Source organism: Hippocampus zosterae, chromosome 18, assembly GCF_025434085.1.
Source record: "Hippocampus zosterae strain Florida chromosome 18, ASM2543408v3, whole genome shotgun sequence".
Lineage (NCBI taxonomy): Eukaryota > Metazoa > Chordata > Actinopteri > Syngnathiformes > Syngnathidae > Hippocampus > Hippocampus zosterae.
The window spans coordinates 1,320,001-1,342,500 of NC_067468.1; the positions used below are offsets into that span (position 1 = coordinate 1,320,001).

At 49.7% G+C, this 22,500-nt stretch overlaps 15 non-coding genes and 14 pseudogenes across 15 annotated transcripts; all 29 read left to right on the forward strand.

The window, feature by feature from the left end:
* The first annotated feature begins 240 nt into the window (after positions 1-240).
* Positions 241-359, forward strand: LOC127591776 (5S ribosomal RNA). Its single transcript, XR_007959975.1, has one exon. It is a non-coding gene; the product is annotated as a 5S ribosomal RNA (ribosomal RNA).
* Positions 360-840: 481 nt separating this feature from the next.
* LOC127591705 (uncharacterized) lies at positions 841-949 on the forward strand (annotated as a pseudogene).
* Positions 950-1,427: 478 nt separating this feature from the next.
* Positions 1,428-1,546, forward strand: LOC127591695 (5S ribosomal RNA). The gene has a single exon (XR_007959935.1). It is a non-coding gene; the product is annotated as a 5S ribosomal RNA (ribosomal RNA).
* Positions 1,547-2,026: 480 nt separating this feature from the next.
* LOC127591742 (uncharacterized) lies at positions 2,027-2,143 on the forward strand (annotated as a pseudogene).
* A 1,218-nt stretch (positions 2,144-3,361) lies between these two features.
* LOC127591778 (5S ribosomal RNA) lies at positions 3,362-3,480 on the forward strand. Its single transcript, XR_007959977.1, has one exon. It is a non-coding gene; the product is annotated as a 5S ribosomal RNA (ribosomal RNA).
* Positions 3,481-3,961: 481 nt separating this feature from the next.
* Positions 3,962-4,070, forward strand: LOC127591706 (uncharacterized; annotated as a pseudogene).
* A 478-nt stretch (positions 4,071-4,548) lies between these two features.
* Positions 4,549-4,667, forward strand: LOC127591697 (5S ribosomal RNA). The gene has a single exon (XR_007959936.1). It is a non-coding gene; the product is annotated as a 5S ribosomal RNA (ribosomal RNA).
* A 480-nt stretch (positions 4,668-5,147) lies between these two features.
* Positions 5,148-5,264, forward strand: LOC127591743 (uncharacterized; annotated as a pseudogene).
* Positions 5,265-6,481: 1,217 nt separating this feature from the next.
* On the forward strand, positions 6,482-6,600 carry LOC127591779 (5S ribosomal RNA). The gene has a single exon (XR_007959978.1). It is a non-coding gene; the product is annotated as a 5S ribosomal RNA (ribosomal RNA).
* Positions 6,601-7,080: 480 nt separating this feature from the next.
* On the forward strand, positions 7,081-7,189 carry LOC127591708 (uncharacterized; annotated as a pseudogene).
* A 478-nt stretch (positions 7,190-7,667) lies between these two features.
* On the forward strand, positions 7,668-7,786 carry LOC127591698 (5S ribosomal RNA). The gene has a single exon (XR_007959937.1). It is a non-coding gene; the product is annotated as a 5S ribosomal RNA (ribosomal RNA).
* A 480-nt stretch (positions 7,787-8,266) lies between these two features.
* On the forward strand, positions 8,267-8,383 carry LOC127591744 (uncharacterized; annotated as a pseudogene).
* Positions 8,384-9,600: 1,217 nt separating this feature from the next.
* LOC127591780 (5S ribosomal RNA) lies at positions 9,601-9,719 on the forward strand. Its single transcript, XR_007959979.1, has one exon. It is a non-coding gene; the product is annotated as a 5S ribosomal RNA (ribosomal RNA).
* Positions 9,720-10,200: 481 nt separating this feature from the next.
* On the forward strand, positions 10,201-10,309 carry LOC127591709 (uncharacterized; annotated as a pseudogene).
* Positions 10,310-10,787: 478 nt separating this feature from the next.
* Positions 10,788-10,906, forward strand: LOC127591699 (5S ribosomal RNA). Its single transcript, XR_007959938.1, has one exon. It is a non-coding gene; the product is annotated as a 5S ribosomal RNA (ribosomal RNA).
* Positions 10,907-11,385: 479 nt separating this feature from the next.
* Positions 11,386-11,494, forward strand: LOC127591727 (uncharacterized; annotated as a pseudogene).
* A 479-nt stretch (positions 11,495-11,973) lies between these two features.
* On the forward strand, positions 11,974-12,092 carry LOC127591774 (5S ribosomal RNA). Its single transcript, XR_007959973.1, has one exon. It is a non-coding gene; the product is annotated as a 5S ribosomal RNA (ribosomal RNA).
* A 480-nt stretch (positions 12,093-12,572) lies between these two features.
* LOC127591732 (uncharacterized) lies at positions 12,573-12,689 on the forward strand (annotated as a pseudogene).
* A 1,217-nt stretch (positions 12,690-13,906) lies between these two features.
* LOC127591781 (5S ribosomal RNA) lies at positions 13,907-14,025 on the forward strand. Its single transcript, XR_007959980.1, has one exon. It is a non-coding gene; the product is annotated as a 5S ribosomal RNA (ribosomal RNA).
* A 481-nt stretch (positions 14,026-14,506) lies between these two features.
* Positions 14,507-14,615, forward strand: LOC127591710 (uncharacterized; annotated as a pseudogene).
* A 478-nt stretch (positions 14,616-15,093) lies between these two features.
* Positions 15,094-15,212, forward strand: LOC127591700 (5S ribosomal RNA). Its single transcript, XR_007959939.1, has one exon. It is a non-coding gene; the product is annotated as a 5S ribosomal RNA (ribosomal RNA).
* Positions 15,213-15,691: 479 nt separating this feature from the next.
* Positions 15,692-15,800, forward strand: LOC127591728 (uncharacterized; annotated as a pseudogene).
* Positions 15,801-16,279: 479 nt separating this feature from the next.
* Positions 16,280-16,398, forward strand: LOC127591775 (5S ribosomal RNA). The gene has a single exon (XR_007959974.1). It is a non-coding gene; the product is annotated as a 5S ribosomal RNA (ribosomal RNA).
* Positions 16,399-16,878: 480 nt separating this feature from the next.
* Positions 16,879-16,995, forward strand: LOC127591733 (uncharacterized; annotated as a pseudogene).
* Positions 16,996-18,211: 1,216 nt separating this feature from the next.
* Positions 18,212-18,330, forward strand: LOC127591787 (5S ribosomal RNA). The gene has a single exon (XR_007959986.1). It is a non-coding gene; the product is annotated as a 5S ribosomal RNA (ribosomal RNA).
* Positions 18,331-18,812: 482 nt separating this feature from the next.
* LOC127591711 (uncharacterized) lies at positions 18,813-18,921 on the forward strand (annotated as a pseudogene).
* Positions 18,922-19,399: 478 nt separating this feature from the next.
* LOC127591784 (5S ribosomal RNA) lies at positions 19,400-19,518 on the forward strand. The gene has a single exon (XR_007959983.1). It is a non-coding gene; the product is annotated as a 5S ribosomal RNA (ribosomal RNA).
* A 480-nt stretch (positions 19,519-19,998) lies between these two features.
* LOC127591745 (uncharacterized) lies at positions 19,999-20,115 on the forward strand (annotated as a pseudogene).
* Positions 20,116-21,332: 1,217 nt separating this feature from the next.
* Positions 21,333-21,451, forward strand: LOC127591769 (5S ribosomal RNA). Its single transcript, XR_007959968.1, has one exon. It is a non-coding gene; the product is annotated as a 5S ribosomal RNA (ribosomal RNA).
* Positions 21,452-22,500: the final 1,049 nt, after the last annotated feature.

Below are 22,500 nucleotides of genomic sequence, written 5' to 3' on the forward strand. Positions count from 1 at the left end.
TGCACCTCCACTGGAAAAGCCCACTTTTGCAACAAACATCAAATACCGCATCTGCGTGCTCGCAGAGGACCGTATGCGAGCCTGACAGGCTGCGCGCTCAAACCACCACGGGAGGGGCCCCTCCTTCGTGCTCTCGGGAGGAGGTCATTAAATGAAAAAAAAAAAATCACCCCACTACTCCATCCCCGACCCGCAAGTGCCCTGTCTGCTATAAAGGGGACAATTTTCAAGTTTTCCCTCGCTTACGGCCATACTACCCTGAGAACGCCCGATCTCGTCCGATCTCGGAAGCTAAGCAGGGTCGGGCCTGGTTAGTACTTGGATGGGAGACCGCCTGGGAATACCAGGTGCTGTAAGCTTTTGCACCCACCTCCAATTCACAACACGATTCACTGCTCTTTCCAAAAATTTTGGCATTCATTCGTCATTCAACTTTCACTTATCCTGTGGTTTGAAATCGTTTCCTTCGCGTTGATTTGACAGATCAACGTCTCTTTGGAATAAAATTAATGTCCAACAGAGGGAGCCGTCTGCACGGGGATCGGTCATGATAGCACTTGGACATGAAACAGCTTGGGATTTCCGCCTGCTGGATGCCTTTGCACCTCCCCTGGAAAAGCCCACTTTTGCAACAAACATCAAATACCGCATCTGCGTGCTCGCAGAGGACCGTATGCGAGCCTGACAGGCTGCGCACTCCAACTACCACGGGAGCGGGCCCCTCCTTCGTGCTCTCGGGAGGAGGTCATTAAATGAAAAAAAAAAATCACCCCACGACTCCACCCCCGACCCAGAACTGCCCTGTCTGCTATAAAGGGGACAATTTTCACGTTTTCCCTCGCTTACGGCCATACTACCCTGAGAACGCCCGATCTCGGAAGCTAAGCAGGGTCGGGCCTGGTTAGTACTTGGATGGGAGACCGCCTGGGAATACCAGGTGCTGTAAGCTTTTGCACCCACCTCCAATTCACAACACGATTCACTGCTCTTTCCAAAAATTTTGGCATTCATTCGTCATTCAACTTTCACTTATCCTGTGGTTTGAAATCGTTTCCTTCACGTTGATTTGACAGATCAACGTCTCTTTGTAATAAAATTAATGTCCAACAGAGGGAGCCGTCTGCACGGGGATCGGTCATGATAGCACTTGGACATGAAACAGCTTGGGATTTCCGCCGGCTGGATGCCTTTGCACCTCCACTGGAAAAGCCCACTTTTGCAACAAACATCAAATACCGCATCTGCGAGCTCGCAGAACCGTATGCGAGCCTGACAGGCTGCGCGCTCAAACCACCACGGGAGCGGGCCCCTCCTTTGTGCACTCCGGAGGAGGTATATTAAATGAAAAAAAAATCACCCCACTACTCCATCCCCGACCCGCAAGTGCCCTGTCTGCTATAAAGGGGACAATTTTCAATTTTTCCCTCGCTTACTGCCATACTACCCTGAGAACGCCCGATCTCGTCTGATCTCGGAAGCTAAGCATTGTCGGGCCTGGTTAGTACTTGGATGGGAGACCGCCTGGGAATACCAGGTGCTGTAAGCTTTTGCACCCACCTCCAATTCTCAACACGATTCACTGCTCTTTCCAAAAATTTTGGCTTTCATTAGTCATTCAACTTTCACTTATCCTGTGGTTTGAAATCGTTTCCTTCACGTTGATTTGACAGATCAACGTCTCTTTGGAATAAAATTAATGTCCAACAGAGGGAGCCGTCTGCACGTGGATCGGTAATGATAGCACTTGGACATGAAGCAGCTTGGGATTTCCGCCTGCTGGATGCTTTTGCACCTCCACTGGAAAAGCCAACTTTTGCAACAGACATCAAGTACAGCCTCTGCGTGCTCGCAGAGGACCGTATGCGAGCCTGACAGGCTGCGCGCTCAAACCACCACGGGAGCGGGCCCCTCCTTTGTGCACTCCGGAGGAGGTTTATTAAATGAAAAAAAAATCACCCCACTACTCCACCCCCGACCCGGAAGTGCCCTGTCTGCTATAAAGAGGACAATTTTCATTTTTTCCCTCGCTTACGGCCATACTACCCTGAGAACGCCCGATCTCGTCCGATCTCGGAAGCGAAGCAGGGTCGGGCCTGGTTAGTACTTGGATGGGAGACCGCCTGGGAATACAGTGCACTCCGCTTAATAGAACACCGGTTAATAGAGTAATCCGCTTAATAGAGCAAAAGGCTCTGGAACCGATTTGCCTAATGCAATTTCCTATAAAGATACTCCGCTTAGTAGAACAGATCTGCGCTTAATAGAACAGGCCGTAAGCAATGAACATTGTAAACTAGTGCTTTTCGAAGTGTAGCTATCGCGATACTGTACCACTATCGCGAGAAAACGCGGTAGTTCTAGCCGTATACAGGAACAGGTAGCACGCGTCACTCCACACATAGACACACGCACGTCACAATGGCTTCAACTTCATTCAAGAGACGAGGGCTATCACCTGCGGATAAGAAGGACATACTCAGACGATACGATGCATTGCCGGATTCACAGAAGGTACGTCCGCGGTTTCCAGGACTTCCCTCTTATCCAGCGCATTGAGAGGGAAGTCAACCGCAATATTACGGACTCCTGTTTCCAGACAAAAGTAACGAAATTTTTCTCGTGATTTGAGATGTTTGACTGAAGTTGATTAAAGTTGTTGTTTTGTTGTTTGATTAAAGATATGGACGTCCACAGTCGAAATATCTCTTCTAACTCGTCAGCAGGGGTTTTTCAGCGTGCATAACTTGGTCGTCGACGTGTCTGAAGGTGTACCTAATAAAGTGTCTCCGGCTAATAGAAACCCCGCTTAGTAGAACAGAAGCGCTTCGGCCCAATGGTGTTCTATTAAGCGGAGTGCACTGTACCAGGTGCTGTAAGCTTTTGCACCCACCTCCAATTCTCAACACGATTCACTGCTCTTTCCAAAAATTTTGGCTTTCATTCGTCATTCAACTTTCACTTATCCTGTGGTTTGAAATCGTTTCCTACACGTTGATTTGACAGATCAACGTCTCTTTGGAATAAAATTAATGTCCAACAGAGGGAGCCGTCTGCACGGGGATCGGTCATGATATCACTTGGACATGAAACAGCTTGGGATTTCCGCCTGCTGGATGCCTTTGCACCTCCACTGGAAAAGCCCACTTTTGCAACAAACATCAAATACCGCATCTGCGTGCTCGCAGAGGACCGTATGCGAGCCTGACAGGCTGCGCGCTCAAACCACCACGGGAGGGGCCCCTCCTTCGTGCTCTCGGGAGGAGGTCATTAAATGAAAAAAAAAAAAATCACCCCACTACTCCATCCCCGACCCGCAAGTGCCCTGTCTGCTATAAAGGGGACAATTTTCAAGTTTTCCCTCGCTTACGGCCATACTACCCTGAGAACGCCCGATCTCGTCCGATCTCGGAAGCTAAGCAGGGTCGGGCCTGGTTAGTACTTGGATGGGAGACCGCCTGGGAATACCAGGTGCTGCAAGCTTTTGCACCCACCTCCAATTCACAACACGATTCACTGCTCTTTCCAAAAATTTTGGCATTCATTCGTCATTCAACTTTCACTTATCCTGTGGTTTGAAATCGTTTCCTTCACGTTGATTTGACAGATCAACGTCTCTTTGGAATAAAATTAATGTCCAACAGAGGGAGCCGTCTGCACGGGGATCGGTCATGATAGCACTTGGACATGAAACAGCTTGGGATTTCCGCCTGCTGGATGCCTTTGCACCTCCCCTGGAAAAGCCCACTTTTGCAACAAACATCAAATACCGCATCTGCGTGCTCGCAGAGGACCGTATGCGAGCCTGACAGGCTGCGCACTCCAACTACCACGGGAGCGGGCCCCTCCTTCGTGCTCTCGGGAGGAGGTCATTAAATGAAAAAAAAAAATCACCCCACGACTCCACCCCCGACCCAGAACTGCCCTGTCTGCTATAAAGGGGACGATTTTCACGTTTTCCCTCGCTTACGGCCATACTACCCTGAGAACGCCCGATCTCGGAAGCTAAGCAGGGTCGGGCCTGGTTAGTACTTGGATGGGAGACCGCCTGGGAATACCAGGTGCTGTAAGCTTTTGCACCCACCTCCAATTCACAACACGATTCACTGCTCTTTCCAAAAATTTTGGCATTCATTCGTCATTCAACTTTCACTTATCCTGTGGTTTGAAATCGTTTCCTTCACGTTGATTTGACAGATCAACGTCTCTTTGTAATAAAATTAATGTCCAACAGAGGGAGCCGTCTGCACGGGGATCGGTCATGATAGCACTTGGACATGAAACAGCTTGGGATTTCCGCCGGCTGGATGCCTTTGCACCTCCACTGGAAAAGCCCACTTTTGCAACAAACATCAAATACCGCATCTGCGAGCTCGCAGAACCGTATGCGAGCCTGACAGGCTGCGCGCTCAAACCACCACGGGAGCGGGCCCCTCCTTTGTGCACTCCGGAGGAGGTATATTAAATGAAAAAAAAATCACCCCACTACTCCATCCCCGACCCGCAAGTGCCCTGTCTGCTATAAAGGGGACAATTTTCAATTTTTCCCTCGCTTACTGCCATACTACCCTGAGAACGCCCGATCTCGTCTGATCTCGGAAGCTAAGCATTGTCGGGCCTGGTTAGTACTTGGATGGGAGACCGCCTGGGAATACCAGGTGCTGTAAGCTTTTGCACCCACCTCCAATTCTCAACACGATTCACTGCTCTTTCCAAAAATTTTGGCTTTCATTAGTCATTCAACTTTCACTTATCCTGTGGTTTGAAATCGTTTCCTTCACGTTGATTTGACAGATCAACGTCTCTTTGGAATAAAATTAATGTCCAACAGAGGGAGCCGTCTGCACGTGGATCGGTAATGATAGCACTTGGACATGAAGCAGCTTGGGATTTCCGCCTGCTGGATGCTTTTGCACCTCCACTGGAAAAGCCAACTTTTGCAACAGACATCAAGTACAGCCTCTGCGTGCTCGCAGAGGACCGTATGCGAGCCTGACAGGCTGCGCGCTCAAACCACCACGGGAGCGGGCCCCTCCTTTGTGCACTCCGGAGGAGGTTTATTAAATGAAAAAAAAATCACCCCACTACTCCACCCCCGACCCGGAAGTGCCCTGTCTGCTATAAAGAGGACAATTTTCATTTTTTCCCTCGCTTACGGCCATACTACCCTGAGAACGCCCGATCTCGTCCGATCTCGGAAGCGAAGCAGGGTCGGGCCTGGTTAGTACTTGGATGGGAGACCGCCTGGGAATACAGTGCACTCCGCTTAATAGAACACCGGTTAATAGAGTAATCCGCTTAATAGAGCAAAAGGCTCTGGAACCGATTTGCCTAATGCAATTTCCTATAAAGATACTCCGCTTAGTAGAACAGATCTGCGCTTAATAGAACAGGCCGTAAGCAATGAACATTGTAAACTAGTGCTTTTCGAAGTGTAGCTATCGCGATACTGTACCACTATCGCGAGAAAACGCGGTAGTTCTAGCCGTATACAGGAACAGGTAGCACGCGTCACTCCACACATAGACACACGCACGTCACAATGGCTTCAACTTCATTCAAGAGACGAGGGCTATCACCTGCGGATAAGAAGGACATACTCAGACGATACGATGCATTGCCGGATTCACAGAAGGTACGTCCGCGGTTTCCAGGACTTCCCTCTTATCCAGCGCATTGAGAGGGAAGTCAACCGCAATATTACGGACTCCTGTTTCCAGACAAAAGTAACGAAATTTTTCTCGTGATTTGAGATGTTTGACTGAAGTTGATTAAAGTTGTTGTTTTGTTGTTTGATTAAAGATATGGACGTCCACAGTCGAAATATCTCTTCTAACTCGTCAGCAGGGGTTTTTCAGCGTGCATAACTTGGTCGTCGACGTGTCTGAAGGTGTACCTAATAAAGTGTCTCCGGCTAATAGAAACCCCGCTTAGTAGAACAGAAGCGCTTCGGCCCAATGGTGTTCTATTAAGCGGAGTGCACTGTACCAGGTGCTGTAAGCTTTTGCACCCACCTCCAATTCTCAACACGATTCACTGCTCTTTCCAAAAATTTTGGCTTTCATTCGTCATTCAACTTTCACTTATCCTGTGGTTTGAAATCGTTTCCTACACGTTGATTTGACAGATCAACGTCTCTTTGGAATAAAATTAATGTCCAACAGAGGGAGCCGTCTGCACGGGGATCGGTCATGATATCACTTGGACATGAAACAGCTTGGGATTTCCGCCTGCTGGATGCCTTTGCACCTCCACTGGAAAAGCCCACTTTTGCAACAAACATCAAATACCGCATCTGCGTGCTCGCAGAGGACCGTATGCGAGCCTGACAGGCTGCGCGCTCAAACCACCACGGGAGGGGCCCCTCCTTCGTGCTCTCGGGAGGAGGTCATTAAATGAAAAAAAAAAAATCACCCCACTACTCCATCCCCGACCCGCAAGTGCCCTGTCTGCTATAAAGGGGACAATTTTCAAGTTTTCCCTCGCTTACGGCCATACTACCCTGAGAACGCCCGATCTCGTCCGATCTCGGAAGCTAAGCAGGGTCGGGCCTGGTTAGTACTTGGATGGGAGACCGCCTGGGAATACCAGGTGCTGCAAGCTTTTGCACCCACCTCCAATTCACAACACGATTCACTGCTCTTTCCAAAAATTTTGGCATTCATTCGTCATTCAACTTTCACTTATCCTGTGGTTTGAAATCGTTTCCTTCACGTTGATTTGACAGATCAACGTCTCTTTGGAATAAAATTAATGTCCAACAGAGGGAGCCGTCTGCACGGGGATCGGTCATGATAGCACTTGGACATGAAACAGCTTGGGATTTCCGCCTGCTGGATGCCTTTGCACCTCCCCTGGAAAAGCCCACTTTTGCAACAAACATCAAATACCGCATCTGCGTGCTCGCAGAGGACCGTATGCGAGCCTGACAGGCTGCGCACTCCAACTACCACGGGAGCGGGCCCCTCCTTCGTGCTCTCGGGAGGAGGTCATTAAATGAAAAAAAAAATCACCCCACGACTCCACCCCCGACCCAGAACTGCCCTGTCTGCTATAAAGGGGACGATTTTCACGTTTTCCCTCGCTTACGGCCATACTACCCTGAGAACGCCCGATCTCGGAAGCTAAGCAGGGTCGGGCCTGGTTAGTACTTGGATGGGAGACCGCCTGGGAATACCAGGTGCTGTAAGCTTTTGCACCCACCTCCAATTCACAACACGATTCACTGCTCTTTCCAAAAATTTTGGCATTCATTCGTCATTCAACTTTCACTTATCCTGTGGTTTGAAATCGTTTCCTTCACGTTGATTTGACAGATCAACGTCTCTTTGTAATAAAATTAATGTCCAACAGAGGGAGCCGTCTGCACGGGGATCGGTCATGATAGCACTTGGACATGAAACAGCTTGGGATTTCCGCCGGCTGGATGCCTTTGCACCTCCACTGGAAAAGCCCACTTTTGCAACAAACATCAAATACCGCATCTGCGAGCTCGCAGAACCGTATGCGAGCCTGACAGGCTGCGCGCTCAAACCACCACGGGAGCGGGCCCCTCCTTTGTGCACTCCGGAGGAGGTATATTAAATGAAAAAAAAATCACCCCACTACTCCATCCCCGACCCGCAAGTGCCCTGTCTGCTATAAAGGGGACAATTTTCAATTTTTCCCTCGCTTACTGCCATACTACCCTGAGAACGCCCGATCTCGTCTGATCTCGGAAGCTAAGCATTGTCGGGCCTGGTTAGTACTTGGATGGGAGACCGCCTGGGAATACCAGGTGCTGTAAGCTTTTGCACCCACCTCCAATTCTCAACACGATTCACTGCTCTTTCCAAAAATTTTGGCTTTCATTAGTCATTCAACTTTCACTTATCCTGTGGTTTGAAATCGTTTCCTTCACGTTGATTTGACAGATCAACGTCTCTTTGGAATAAAATTAATGTCCAACAGAGGGAGCCGTCTGCACGTGGATCGGTAATGATAGCACTTGGACATGAAGCAGCTTGGGATTTCCGCCTGCTGGATGCTTTTGCACCTCCACTGGAAAAGCCAACTTTTGCAACAGACATCAAGTACAGCCTCTGCGTGCTCGCAGAGGACCGTATGCGAGCCTGACAGGCTGCGCGCTCAAACCACCACGGGAGCGGGCCCCTCCTTTGTGCACTCCGGAGGAGGTTTATTAAATGAAAAAAAAATCACCCCACTACTCCACCCCCGACCCGGAAGTGCCCTGTCTGCTATAAAGAGGACAATTTTCATTTTTTCCCTCGCTTACGGCCATACTACCCTGAGAACGCCCGATCTCGTCCGATCTCGGAAGCGAAGCAGGGTCGGGCCTGGTTAGTACTTGGATGGGAGACCGCCTGGGAATACAGTGCACTCCGCTTAATAGAACACCGGTTAATAGAGTAATCCGCTTAATAGAGCAAAAGGCTCTGGAACCGATTTGCCTAATGCAATTTCCTATAAAGATACTCCGCTTAGTAGAACAGATCTGCGCTTAATAGAACAGGCCGTAAGCAATGAACATTGTAAACTAGTGCTTTTCGAAGTGTAGCTATCGCGATACTGTACCACTATCGCGAGAAAACGCGGTAGTTCTAGCCGTATACAGGAACAGGTAGCACGCGTCACTCCACACATAGACACACGCACGTCACAATGGCTTCAACTTCATTCAAGAGACGAGGGCTATCACCTGCGGATAAGAAGGACATACTCAGACGATACGATGCATTGCCGGATTCACAGAAGGTACGTCCGCGGTTTCCAGGACTTCCCTCTTATCCAGCGCATTGAGAGGGAAGTCAACCGCAATATTACGGACTCCTGTTTCCAGACAAAAGTAACGAAATTTTTCTCGTGATTTGAGATGTTTGACTGAAGTTGATTAAAGTTGTTGTTTTGTTGTTTGATTAAAGATATGGACGTCCACAGTCGAAATATCTCTTCTAACTCGTCAGCAGGGGTTTTTCAGCGTGCATAACTTGGTCGTCGACGTGTCTGAAGGTGTACCTAATAAAGTGTCTCCGGCTAATAGAAACCCCGCTTAGTAGAACAGAAGCGCTTCGGCCCAATGGTGTTCTATTAAGCGGAGTGCACTGTACCAGGTGCTGTAAGCTTTTGCACCCACCTCCAATTCTCAACACGATTCACTGCTCTTTCCAAAAATTTTGGCTTTCATTCGTCATTCAACTTTCACTTATCCTGTGGTTTGAAATCGTTTCCTACACGTTGATTTGACAGATCAACGTCTCTTTGGAATAAAATTAATGTCCAACAGAGGGAGCCGTCTGCACGGGGATCGGTCATGATATCACTTGGACATGAAACAGCTTGGGATTTCCGCCTGCTGGATGCCTTTGCACCTCCACTGGAAAAGCCCACTTTTGCAACAAACATCAAATACCGCATCTGCGTGCTCGCAGAGGACCGTATGCGAGCCTGACAGGCTGCGCGCTCAAACCACCACGGGAGGGGCCCCTCCTTCGTGCTCTCGGGAGGAGGTCATTAAATGAAAAAAAAAAAATCACCCCACTACTCCATCCCCGACCCGCAAGTGCCCTGTCTGCTATAAAGGGGACAATTTTCAAGTTTTCCCTCGCTTACGGCCATACTACCCTGAGAACGCCCGATCTCGTCCGATCTCGGAAGCTAAGCAGGGTCGGGCCTGGTTAGTACTTGGATGGGAGACCGCCTGGGAATACCAGGTGCTGCAAGCTTTTGCACCCACCTCCAATTCACAACACGATTCACTGCTCTTTCCAAAAATTTTGGCATTCATTCGTCATTCAACTTTCACTTATCCTGTGGTTTGAAATCGTTTCCTTCACGTTGATTTGACAGATCAACGTCTCTTTGGAATAAAATTAATGTCCAACAGAGGGAGCCGTCTGCACGGGGATCGGTCATGATAGCACTTGGACATGAAACAGCTTGGGATTTCCGCCTGCTGGATGCCTTTGCACCTCCCCTGGAAAAGCCCACTTTTGCAACAAACATCAAATACCGCATCTGCGTGCTCGCAGAGGACCGTATGCGAGCCTGACAGGCTGCGCACTCCAACTACCACGGGAGCGGGCCCCTCCTTCGTGCTCTCGGGAGGAGGTCATTAAATGAAAAAAAAAAATCACCCCACGACTCCACCCCCGACCCAGAACTGCCCTGTCTGCTATAAAGGGGACGATTTTCACGTTTTCCCTCGCTTACGGCCATACTACCCTGAGAACGCCCGATCTCGGAAGCTAAGCAGGGTCGGGCCTGGTTAGTACTTGGATGGGAGACCGCCTGGGAATACCAGGTGCTGTAAGCTTTTGCACCCACCTCCAATTCACAACACGATTCACTGCTCTTTCCAAAAATTTTGGCATTCATTCGTCATTCAACTTTCACTTATCCTGTGGTTTGAAATCGTTTCCTTCACGTTGATTTGACAGATCAACGTCTCTTTGTAATAAAATTAATGTCCAACAGAGGGAGCCGTCTGCACGGGGATCGGTCATGATAGCACTTGGACATGAAACAGCTTGGGATTTCCGCCGGCTGGATGCCTTTGCACCTCCACTGGAAAAGCCCACTTTTGCAACAAACATCAAATACCGCATCTGCGAGCTCGCAGAACCGTATGCGAGCCTGACAGGCTGCGCGCTCAAACCACCACGGGAGCGGGCCCCTCCTTTGTGCACTCCGGAGGAGGTATATTAAATGAAAAAAAAATCACCCCACTACTCCATCCCCGACCCGCAAGTGCCCTGTCTGCTATAAAGGGGACAATTTTCAATTTTTCCCTCGCTTACTGCCATACTACCCTGAGAACGCCCGATCTCGTCTGATCTCGGAAGCTAAGCATTGTCGGGCCTGGTTAGTACTTGGATGGGAGACCGCCTGGGAATACCAGGTGCTGTAAGCTTTTGCACCCACCTCCAATTCACAACACGATTCACTGCTCTTTCCAAAAATTTTGGCATTCATTCGTCATTCAACTTTCACTTATCCTGTGGTTTGAAATCGTTTCCTTCACGTTGATTTGACAGATCAACGTCTCTTTGTAATAAAATTAATGTCCAACAGAGGGAGCCGTCTGCACGGGGATCGGTCATGATAGCACTTGGACATGAAGCAGCTTGGGATTTCCGCCTGCTGGATGCCTTTGCACCTCCACTGGAAAAGCCCACTTTTGCAACAAACATCAAATACCGCATCTGCGTGCTCGCAGAGGACCGTATGCGAGCCTGACAGGCTGCGCGCTCCAACCACCACGGGAGCGGGCCCCTCCTTCGTGCTCTCGGGAGGAGGTCATTAAATGAAAAAAAAATCACCCCACTACTCCATCCCCGACCCGCAAGTGCCTTGTCTGCTATAAAGGGGACAATTTTCACGTTTTCCCTCGCTTACGGCCATACTACCCTGAGAACGCCCGATCGCGGAAGCTAAGCAGGGTCGGGCCTGGTTAGTACTTGGATGGGAGACCGCCTGGGAATACCAGGTGCTGTAAGCTTTTGCACCCACCTCCAATTCACAACACGATTCACTGCTCTTTCCAAAAATTTTGGCATTCATTCGTCATTCAACTTTCACTTATCCTGTGGTTTGAAATCGTTTCCTTCACGTTGATTTGACAGATCAACGTCTCTTTGGAATAAAATTAATGTCCAACAGAGGGAGCCGTCTGCACGGGGATCGGTCATGATAGCACTTGGACATGAAACAGCTTGGGATTTCCGCCTGCTGGATGCCTTTGCACCTCCACTGGAAAAGCCCACTTTTGCAACAAACATCAAATACCGCATCTGCGTGCTCGCAGAGGACCGTATGCGAGCCTGACAGGCTGCGCGCTCCAACCACCAAGGGAGCGGGCCCCTCCCGCGTGCTCTCGGGAGGAGGTCATTAAATGAAAAAAAAATCACCCCACTACCCCATCCCCGACCCGCAAGTGCCCTGTCTGCTATAAAGGGGACAATTTTCACGTTTTCCCTCGCTTACGGCCATACTACCCTGAGAACGCCCGATCTCGTCCGATCTTGGAAGCTAAGCAGGGTCGGGCCTGGTTAGTACTTGGATGGGAGACCGCCTGGGAATACCAGGTGCTGTAAGCTTTTGCACCCACCTCCAATTCTCAACACGATTCACTGCTCTTTCCAAAAATTTTGGCTTTCATTAGTCATTCAACTTTCACTTATCCTGTGGTTTGAAATCGTTTCCTTCACGTTGATTTGACAGATCAACGTCTCTTTGGAATAAAATTAATGTCCAACAGAGGGAGCCGTCTGCACGTGGATCGGTAATGATAGCACTTGGACATGAAGCAGCTTGGGATTTCCGCCTGCTGGATGCTTTTGCACCTCCACTGGAAAAGCCAACTTTTGCAACAGACATCAAGTACAGCCTCTGCGTGCTCGCAGAGGACCGTATGCGAGCCTGACAGGCTGCGCGCTCAAACCACCACGGGAGCGGGCCCCTCCTTTGTGCACTCCGGAGGAGGTTTATTAAATGAAAAAAAAATCACCCCACTACTCCACCCCCGACCCGGAAGTGCCCTGTCTGCTATAAAGAGGACAATTTTCATTTTTTCCCTCGCTTACGGCCATACTACCCTGAGAACGCCCGATCTCGTCCGATCTCGGAAGCTAAGCAGGGTCGGGCCTGGTTAGTACTTGGATGGGAGACCGCCTGGGAATACAGTGCACTCCGCTTAATAGAACACCGGTTAATAGAGTAATCCGCTTAATAGAGCAAAAGGCTCTGGAACCGATTTGCCTAATGCAATTTCCTATAAAGATACTCCGCTTAGTAGAACAGATCTGCGCTTAATAGAACAGGCCGTAAGCAATGAACATTGTAAACTAGTGCTTTTCGAAGTGTAGCTATCGCGATACTGTACCACTATCGCGAGAAAACGCGGTAGTTCTAGCCGTATACAGGAACAGGTAGCACGCGTCACTCCACACATAGACACACGCACGTCACAATGGCTTCAACTTCATTCAAGAGACGAGGGCTATCACCTGCGGATAAGAAGGACATACTCAGACGATACGATGCATTGCCGGATTCACAGAAGGTACGTCCGCGGTTTCCAGGACTTCCCTCTTATCCAGCGCATTGAGAGGGAAGTCAACCGCAATATTACGGACTCCTGTTTCCAGACAAAAGTAACGAAATTTTTCTCGTGATTTGAGATGTTTGACTGAAGTTGATTAAAGTTGTTGTTTTGTTGTTTGATTAAAGATATGGACGTCCACAGTCGAAATATCTCTTCTAACTCGTCAGCAGGGGTTTTTCAGCGTGCATAACTTGGTCGTCGACGTGTCTGAAGGTGTACCTAATAAAGTGTCTCCGGCTAATAGAAACCCCGCTTAGTAGAACAGAAGCGCTTCGGCCCAATGGTGTTCTATTAAGCGGAGTGCACTGTACCAGGTGCTGTAAGCTTTTGCACCCACCTCCAATTCTCAACACGATTCACTGCTCTTTCCAAAAATTTTGGCTTTCATTCGTCATTCAACTTTCACTTATCCTGTGGTTTGAAATCGTTTCCTACACGTTGATTTGACAGATCAACGTCTCTTTGGAATAAAATTAATGTCCAACAGAGGGAGCCGTCTGCACGGGGATCGGTCATGATATCACTTGGACATGAAACAGCTTGGGATTTCCGCCTGCTGGATGCCTTTGCACCTCCACTGGAAAAGCCCACTTTTGCAACAAACATCAAATACCGCATCTGCGTGCTCGCAGAGGACCGTATGCGAGCCTGACAGGCTGCGCGCTCAAACCACCACGGGAGGGGCCCCTCCTTCGTGCTCTCGGGAGGAGGTCATTAAATGAAAAAAAAAAAATCACCCCACTACTCCATCCCCGACCCGCAAGTGCCCTGTCTGCTATAAAGGGGACAATTTTCAAGTTTTCCCTCGCTTACGGCCATACTACCCTGAGAACGCCCGATCTCGTCCGATCTCGGAAGCTAAGCAGGGTCGGGCCTGGTTAGTACTTGGATGGGAGACCGCCTGGGAATACCAGGTGCTGCAAGCTTTTGCACCCACCTCCAATTCACAACACGATTCACTGCTCTTTCCAAAAATTTTGGCATTCATTCGTCATTCAACTTTCACTTATCCTGTGGTTTGAAATCGTTTCCTTCACGTTGATTTGACAGATCAACGTCTCTTTGGAATAAAATTAATGTCCAACAGAGGGAGCCGTCTGCACGGGGATCGGTCATGATAGCACTTGGACATGAAACAGCTTGGGATTTCCGCCTGCTGGATGCCTTTGCACCTCCCCTGGAAAAGCCCACTTTTGCAACAAACATCAAATACCGCATCTGCGTGCTCGCAGAGGACCGTATGCGAGCCTGACAGGCTGCGCACTCCAACTACCACGGGAGCGGGCCCCTCCTTCGTGCTCTCGGGAGGAGGTCATTAAATGAAAAAAAAAAATCACCCCACGACTCCACCCCCGACCCAGAACTGCCCTGTCTGCTATAAAGGGGACGATTTTCACGTTTTCCCTCGCTTACGGCCATACTACCCTGAGAACGCCCGATCTCGGAAGCTAAGCAGGGTCGGGCCTGGTTAGTACTTGGATGGGAGACCGCCTGGGAATACCAGGTGCTGTAAGCTTTTGCACCCACCTCCAATTCACAACACGATTCACTGCTCTTTCCAAAAATTTTGGCATTCATTCGTCATTCAACTTTCACTTATCCTGTGGTTTGAAATCGTTTCCTTCACGTTGATTTGACAGATCAACGTCTCTTTGTAATAAAATTAATGTCCAACAGAGGGAGCCGTCTGCACGGGGATCGGTCATGATAGCACTTGGACATGAAACAGCTTGGGATTTCCGCCGGCTGGATGCCTTTGCACCTCCACTGGAAAAGCCCACTTTTGCAACAAACATCAAATACCGCATCTGCGAGCTCGCAGAACCGTATGCGAGCCTGACAGGCTGCGCGCTCAAACCACCACGGGAGCGGGCCCCTCCTTTGTGCACTCCGGAGGAGGTATATTAAATGAAAAAAAAATCACCCCACTACTCCATCCCCGACCCGCAAGTGCCCTGTCTGCTATAAAGGGGACAATTTTCAATTTTTCCCTCGCTTACTGCCATACTACCCTGAGAACGCCCGATCTCGTCTGATCTCGGAAGCTAAGCATTGTCGGGCCTGGTTAGTACTTGGATGGGAGACCGCCTGGGAATACCAGGTGCTGTAAGCTTTTGCACCCACCTCCAATTCACAACACGATTCACTGCTCTTTCCAAAAATTTTGGCATTCATTCGTCATTCAACTTTCACTTATCCTGTGGTTTGAAATCGTTTCCTTCACGTTGATTTGACAGATCAACGTCTCTTTGTAATAAAATTAATGTCCAACAGAGGGAGCCGTCTGCACGGGGATCGGTCATGATAGCACTTGGACATGAAGCAGCTTGGGATTTCCGCCTGCTGGATGCCTTTGCACCTCCACTGGAAAAGCCCACTTTTGCAACAAACATCAAATACCGCATCTGCGTGCTCGCAGAGGACCGTATGCGAGCCTGACAGGCTGCGCGCTCCAACCACCACGGGAGCGGGCCCCTCCTTCGTGCTCTCGGGAGGAGGTCATTAAATGAAAAAAAAATCACCCCACTACTCCATCCCCGACCCGCAAGTGCCTTGTCTGCTATAAAGGGGACAATTTTCACGTTTTCCCTCGCTTACGGCCATACTACCCTGAGAACGCCCGATCGCGGAAGCTAAGCAGGGTCGGGCCTGGTTAGTACTTGGATGGGAGACCGCCTGGGAATACCAGGTGCTGTAAGCTTTTGCACCCACCTCCAATTCACAACACGATTCACTGCTCTTTCCAAAAATTTTGGCATTCATTCGTCATTCAACTTTCACTTATCCTGTGGTTTGAAATCGTTTCCTTCACGTTGATTTGACAGATCAACGTCTCTTTGGAATAAAATTAATGTCCAACAGAGGGAGCCGTCTGCACGGGGATCGGTCATGATAGCACTTGGACATGAAACAGCTTGGGATTTCCGCCTGCTGGATGCCTTTGCACCTCCACTGGAAAAGCCCACTTTTGCAACAAACATCAAATACCGCATCTGCGTGCTCGCAGAGGACCGTATGCGAGCCTGACAGGCTGCGCGCTCCAACCACCAAGGGAGCGGGCCCCTCCCGCGTGCTCTCGGGAGGAGGTCATTAAATGAAAAAAAAATCACCCCACTACCCCATCCCCGACCCGCAAGTGCCCTGTCTGCTATAAAGGGGACAATTTTCACGTTTTCCCTCGCTTACGGCCATACTACCCTGAGAACGCCCGATCTCGTCCGATCTTGGAAGCTAAGCAGGGTCGGGCCTGGTTAGTACTTGGATGGGAGACCGCCTGGGAATACCAGGTGCTGTAAGCTTTTGCACCCACCTCCAATTCTCAACACGATTCACTGCTCTTTCCAAAAATTTTGGCTTTCATTAGTCATTCAACTTTCACTTATCCTGTGGTTTGAAATCGTTTCCTTCACGTTGATTTGACAGATCAACGTCTCTTTGGAATAAAATTAATGTCCAACAGAGGGAGCCGTCTGCACGTGGATCGGTAATGATAGCACTTGGACATGAAGCAGCTTGGGATTTCCGCCTGCTGGATGCTTTTGCACCTCCACTGGAAAAGCCAACTTTTGCAACAGACATCAAGTACAGCCTCTGCGTGCTCGCAGAGGACCGTATGCGAGCCTGACAGGCTGCGCGCTCAAACCACCACGGGAGCGGGCCCCTCCTTTGTGCACTCCGGAGGAGGTTTATTAAATGAAAAAAAAATCACCCCACTACTCCACCCCCGACCCGGAAGTGCCCTGTCTGCTATAAAGAGGACAATTTTCATTTTTTCCCTCGCTTACGGCCATACTACCCTGAGAACGCCCGATCTCGTCCGATCTCGGAAGCTAAGCAGGGTCGGGCCTGGTTAGTACTTGGATGGGAGACCGCCTGGGAATACAGTGCACTCCGCTTAATAGAACACCGGTTAATAGAGTAATCCGCTTAATAGAGCAAAAGGCTCTGGAACCGATTTGCCTAATGCAATTTCCTATAAAGATACTCCGCTTAGTAGAACAGATCTGCGCTTAATAGAACAGGCCGTAAGCAATGAACATTGTAAACTAGTGCTTTTCGAAGTGTAGCTATCGCGATACTGTACCACTATCGCGAGAAAACGCGGTAGTTCTAGCCGTATACAGGAACAGGTAGCACGCGTCACTCCACACATAGACACACGCACGTCACAATGGCTTCAACTTCATTCAAGAGACGAGGGCTATCACCTGCGGATAAGAAGGACATACTCAGACGATACGATGCATTGCCGGATTCACAGAAGGTACGTCCGCGGTTTCCAGGACTTCCCTCTTATCCAGCGCATTGAGAGGGAAGTCAACCGCAATATTACGGACTCCTGTTTCCAGACAAAAGTAACGAAATTTTTCTCGTGATTTGAGATGTTTGACTGAAGTTGATTAAAGTTGTTGTTTTGTTGTTTGATTAAAGATATGGACGTCCACAGTCGAAATATCTCTTCTAACTCGTCAGCAGGGGTTTTTCAGCGTGCATAACTTGGTCGTCGACGTGTCTGAAGGTGTACCTAATAAAGTGTCTCCGGCTAATAGAAACCCCGCTTAGTAGAACAGAAGCGCTTCGGCCCAATGGTGTTCTATTAAGCGGAGTGCACTGTACCAGGTGCTGTAAGCTTTTGCACCCACCTCCAATTCTCAACACGATTCACTGCTCTTTCCAAAAATTTTGGCTTTCATTCGTCATTCAACTTTCACTTATCCTGTGGTTTGAAATCGTTTCCTTCACGTTGATTTGACAGATCAACGTCTCTTTGGAATAAAATTAATGTCCAACAGAGGGAGCCGTCTGCACGGGGATCGGTCATGATATCACTTGGACATGAAACAGCTTGGGATTTCCGCCTGCTGGATGCCTTTGCACCTCCACTGGAAAAGCCCACTTTTGCAACAAACATCAAATACCGCATCTGCGTGCTCGCAGAGGACCGTATGCGAGCCTGACAGGCTGCGCGCTCAAACCACCACGGGAGGGGCCCCTCCTTCGTGCTCTCGGGAGGAGGTCATTAAATGAAAAAAAAAAATCACCCCACTACTCCATCCCCGACCCGCAAGTGCCCTGTCTGCTATAAAGGGGACAATTTTCAAGTTTTCCCTCGCTTACGGCCATACTACCCTGAGAACGCCCGATCTCGTCCGATCTCGGAAGCTAAGCAGGGTCGGGCCTGGTTAGTACTTGGATGGGAGACCGCCTGGGAATACCAGGTGCTGTAAGCTTTTGCACCCACCTCCAATTCACAACACGATTCACTGCTCTTTCCAAAAATTTTGGCATTCATTCGTCATTCAACTTTCACTTATCCTGTGGTTTGAAATCGTTTCCTTCACGTTGATTTGACAGATCAACGTCTCTTTGGAATAAAATTAATGTCCAACAGAGGGAGCCGTCTGCACGGGGATCGGTCATGATAGCACTTGGACATGAAACAGCTTGGGATTTCCGCCTGCTGGATGCCTTTGCACCTCCCCTGGAAAAGCCCACTTTTGCAACAAACATCAAATACCGCATCTGCGTGCTCGCAGAGGACCGTATGCGAGCCTGACAGGCTGCGCACTCCAACTACCACGGGAGCGGGCCCCTCCTTCGTGCTCTCGGGAGGAGGTCATTAAATGAAAAAAAAAAAATCACCCCACGACTCCACCCCCGACCCAGAACTGCCCTGTCTGCTATAAAGGGGACGATTTTCACGTTTTCCCTCGCTTACGGCCATACTACCCTGAGAACGCCCGATCTCGGAAGCTAAGCAGGGTCGGGCCTGGTTAGTACTTGGATGGGAGACCGCCTGGGAATACCAGGTGCTGTAAGCTTTTGCACCCACCTCCAATTCACAACACGATTCACTGCTCTTTCCAAAAATTTTGGCATTCATTCGTCATTCAACTTTCACTTATCCTGTGGTTTGAAATCGTTTCCTTCACGTTGATTTGACAGATCAACGTCTCTTTGTAATAAAATTAATGTCCAACAGAGGGAGCCGTCTGCACGGGGATCGGTCATGATATCACTTGGACATGAAACAGCTTGGGATTTCCGCCTGCTGGATGCCTTTGCACCTCCACTGGAAAAGCCCACTTTTGCAACAAACATCAAATACCGCATCTGCGAGCTCGCAGAACCGTATGCGAGCCTGACAGGCTGCGCGCTCAAACCACCACGGGAGCGGGCCCCTCCTTTGTGCACTCCGGAGGAGGTATATTAAATGAAAAAAAAATCACCCCACTACTCCATCCCCGACCCGCAAGTGCCCTGTCTGCTATAAAGGGGACAATTTTCAATTTTTCCCTCGCTTACTGCCATACTACCCTGAGAACGCCCGATCTCGTCTGATCTCGGAAGCTAAGCAGGGTCGGGCCTGGTTAGTACTTGGATGGGAGACCGCCTGGGAATACCAGGTGCTGTAAGCTTTTGCACCCACCTCCAATTCTCAACACGATTCACTGCTCTTTCCAAAAATTTTGGCTTTCATTAGTCATTCAACTTTCACTTATCCTGTGGTTTGAAATCGTTTCCTTCACGTTGATTTGACAGATCAACGTCTCTTTGGAATAAAATTAATGTCCAACAGAGGGAGCCGTCTGCACGTGGATCGGTAATGATAGCACTTGGACATGAAGCAGCTTGGGATTTCCGCCTGCTGGATGCTTTTGCACCTCCACTGGAAAAGCCAACTTTTGCAACAGACATCAAGTACAGCCTCTGCGTGCTCGCAGAGGACCGTATGCGAGCCTGACAGGCTGCGCGCTCAAACCACCACGGGAGCGGGCCCCTCCTTTGTGCACTCCGGAGGAGGTTTATTAAATGAAAAAAAAATCACCCCACTACTCCACCCCCGACCCGGAAGTGCCCTGTCTGCTATAAAGAGGACAATTTTCATTTTTTCCCTCGCTTACGGCCATACTACCCTGAGAACGCCCGATCTCGTCCGATCTCGGAAGCGAAGCAGGGTCGGGCCTGGTTAGTACTTGGATGGGAGACCGCCTGGGAATACAGTGCACTCCGCTTAATAGAACACCGGTTAATAGAGTAATCCGCTTAATAGAGCAAAAGGCTCTGGAACCGATTTGCCTAATGCAATTTCCTATAAAGATACTCCGCTTAGTAGAACAGATCTCCGCTTAATAGAACAGGCCGTAAGCAATGAACATTGTAAACTAGTGCTTTTCGAAGTGTAGCTATCGCGATACTGTACCACTATCGCGAGAAAACGCGGTAGTTCTAGCCGTATACAGGAACAGGTAGCACGCGTCACTCCACACATAGACACACGCACGTCACAATGGCTTCAACTTCATTCAAGAGACGAGGGCTATCACCTGCGGATAAGAAGGACATACTCAGACGATACGATGCATTGCCGGATTCACAGAAGGTACGTCCGCGGTTTCCAGGACTTCCCTCTTATCCAGCGCATTGAGAGGGAAGTCAACCGCAATATTACGGACTCCTGTTTCCAGACAAAAGTAACGAAATTTTTCTCGTGATTTGAGATGTTTGACTGAAGTTGATTAAAGTTGTTGTTTTGTTGTTTGATTAAAGATATGGACGTCCACAGTCGAAATATCTCTTCTAACTCGTCAGCAGGGGTTTTTCAGCGTGCATAACTTGGTCGTCGACGTGTCTGAAGGTGTACCTAATAAAGTGTCTCCGGCTAATAGAAACCCCGCTTAGTAGAACAGAAGCGCTTCGGCCCAATGGTGTTCTATTAAGCGGAGTGCACTGTACCAGGTGCTGTAAGCTTTTGCACCCACCTCCAATTCTCAACACGATTCACTGCTCTTTCCAAAAATTTTGGCTTTCATTCGTCATTCAACTTTCACTTATCCTGTGGTTTGAAATCGTTTCCTTCACGTTGATTTGACAGATCAACGTCTCTTTGGAATAAAATTAATGTCCAACAGAGGGAGCCGTCTGCACGGGGATCGGTCATGATATCACTTGGACATGAAACAGCTTGGGATTTCCGCCTGCTGGATGCCTTTGCACCTCCACTGGAAAAGCCCACTTTTGCAACAAACATCAAATACCGCATCTGCGTGCTCGCAGAGGACCGTATGCGAGCCTGACAGGCTGCGCGCTCAAACCACCACGGGAGGGGCCCCTCCTTCGTGCTCTCGGGAGGAGGTCATTAAATGAAAAAAAAAAAATCATCCCACTACTCCATCCCCGACCCGCAAGTGCCCTGTCTGCTATAAAGGGGACAATTTTCAAGTTTTCCCTCGCTTACGGCCATACTACCCTGAGAACGCTCGATCTCGTCCGATCTCGGAAGCTAAGCAGGGTCGGGCCTGGTTAGTACTTGGATGGGAGACCGCCTGGGAATACCAGGTGCTGTAAGCTTTTGCACCCACCTCCAATTCACAACACGATTCACTGCTCTTTCCAAAAATTTGGGCATTCATTCGTCATTCAACTTTCACTTATCCTGTGGTTTGAAATCGTTTCCTTCACGTTGATTTGACAGATCAACGTCTCTTTGGAATAAAATTAATGTCCAACAGAGGGAGCCCCCCTCCGTGAGTCGTCACCTTACCGTGGTGGAGGGGTTTGTGTGTCCCAATGATCCTAGAAGCTAAGTTGTCTGGGGCTTTATGCCCCTGGCAGGGTCACCCATGGCAAACAGGTTCTAGGTGAGGGGCCAGACAAAGCACGGCTCAAAAGACCCCAATGACGACAAAAATAAATGGATCTAGGTTTCCCTTGCCCAGACGCGGGTCACCGGGGCCCCCCTCTGGAGCCAGGCCTGGAGGTGGGGCTCGTTGGCAGGCGCCTGGTGGCCGGGCTTACACCCATGGGGCCCGGCCGGGCACAGCCCGAAGAGGCAACGTGGGTCCCCCTTCCCATGGGCTCACCACCCATGAGAGGGGCCAAAGGGGTCGGGTGCAATGCGAGCTGGGCGGCAGCCAAAGGCGGGGACCCTGGCGGTCCGATCCTCGGCTGCAGAAGCTAGCTCTTGGGACATGGAATGTCACCTCTCTGGCAGGGAAGGAGCCCGAGCTGGTGTGTGAGGCAGAGGATTTCCGACTGGATATAGTCGGACTTGCCTCCACACACAGCCTGGGTTCTGGTACCAGTTCTCTCGAGAGGGGTTGGACTCTCTTCCACTCTGGAGTTGCTCACGGTGAGAGGCGCAGAGCAGGTTTGGGCATACTCATTGCCCCCCGGCTCAGTGCCTGTACATTGGGGTTCACACCGGTAGACGAGAGGGTTGCCTCCCTCCGCCTTCGGGTGGGTGGACGGGTCCTGACTGTTGTTTGTGCATATGCACCAAACAGCAGCTCAGCATACCCACCCTTTTTGGAGTCCTTGGAGGGTGTGCTGGAGAGTACTCCTGCTGGGGACTCCATTGTTCTGCTGGGGGACTTCAATGCTCACGTGGGCAATGACAG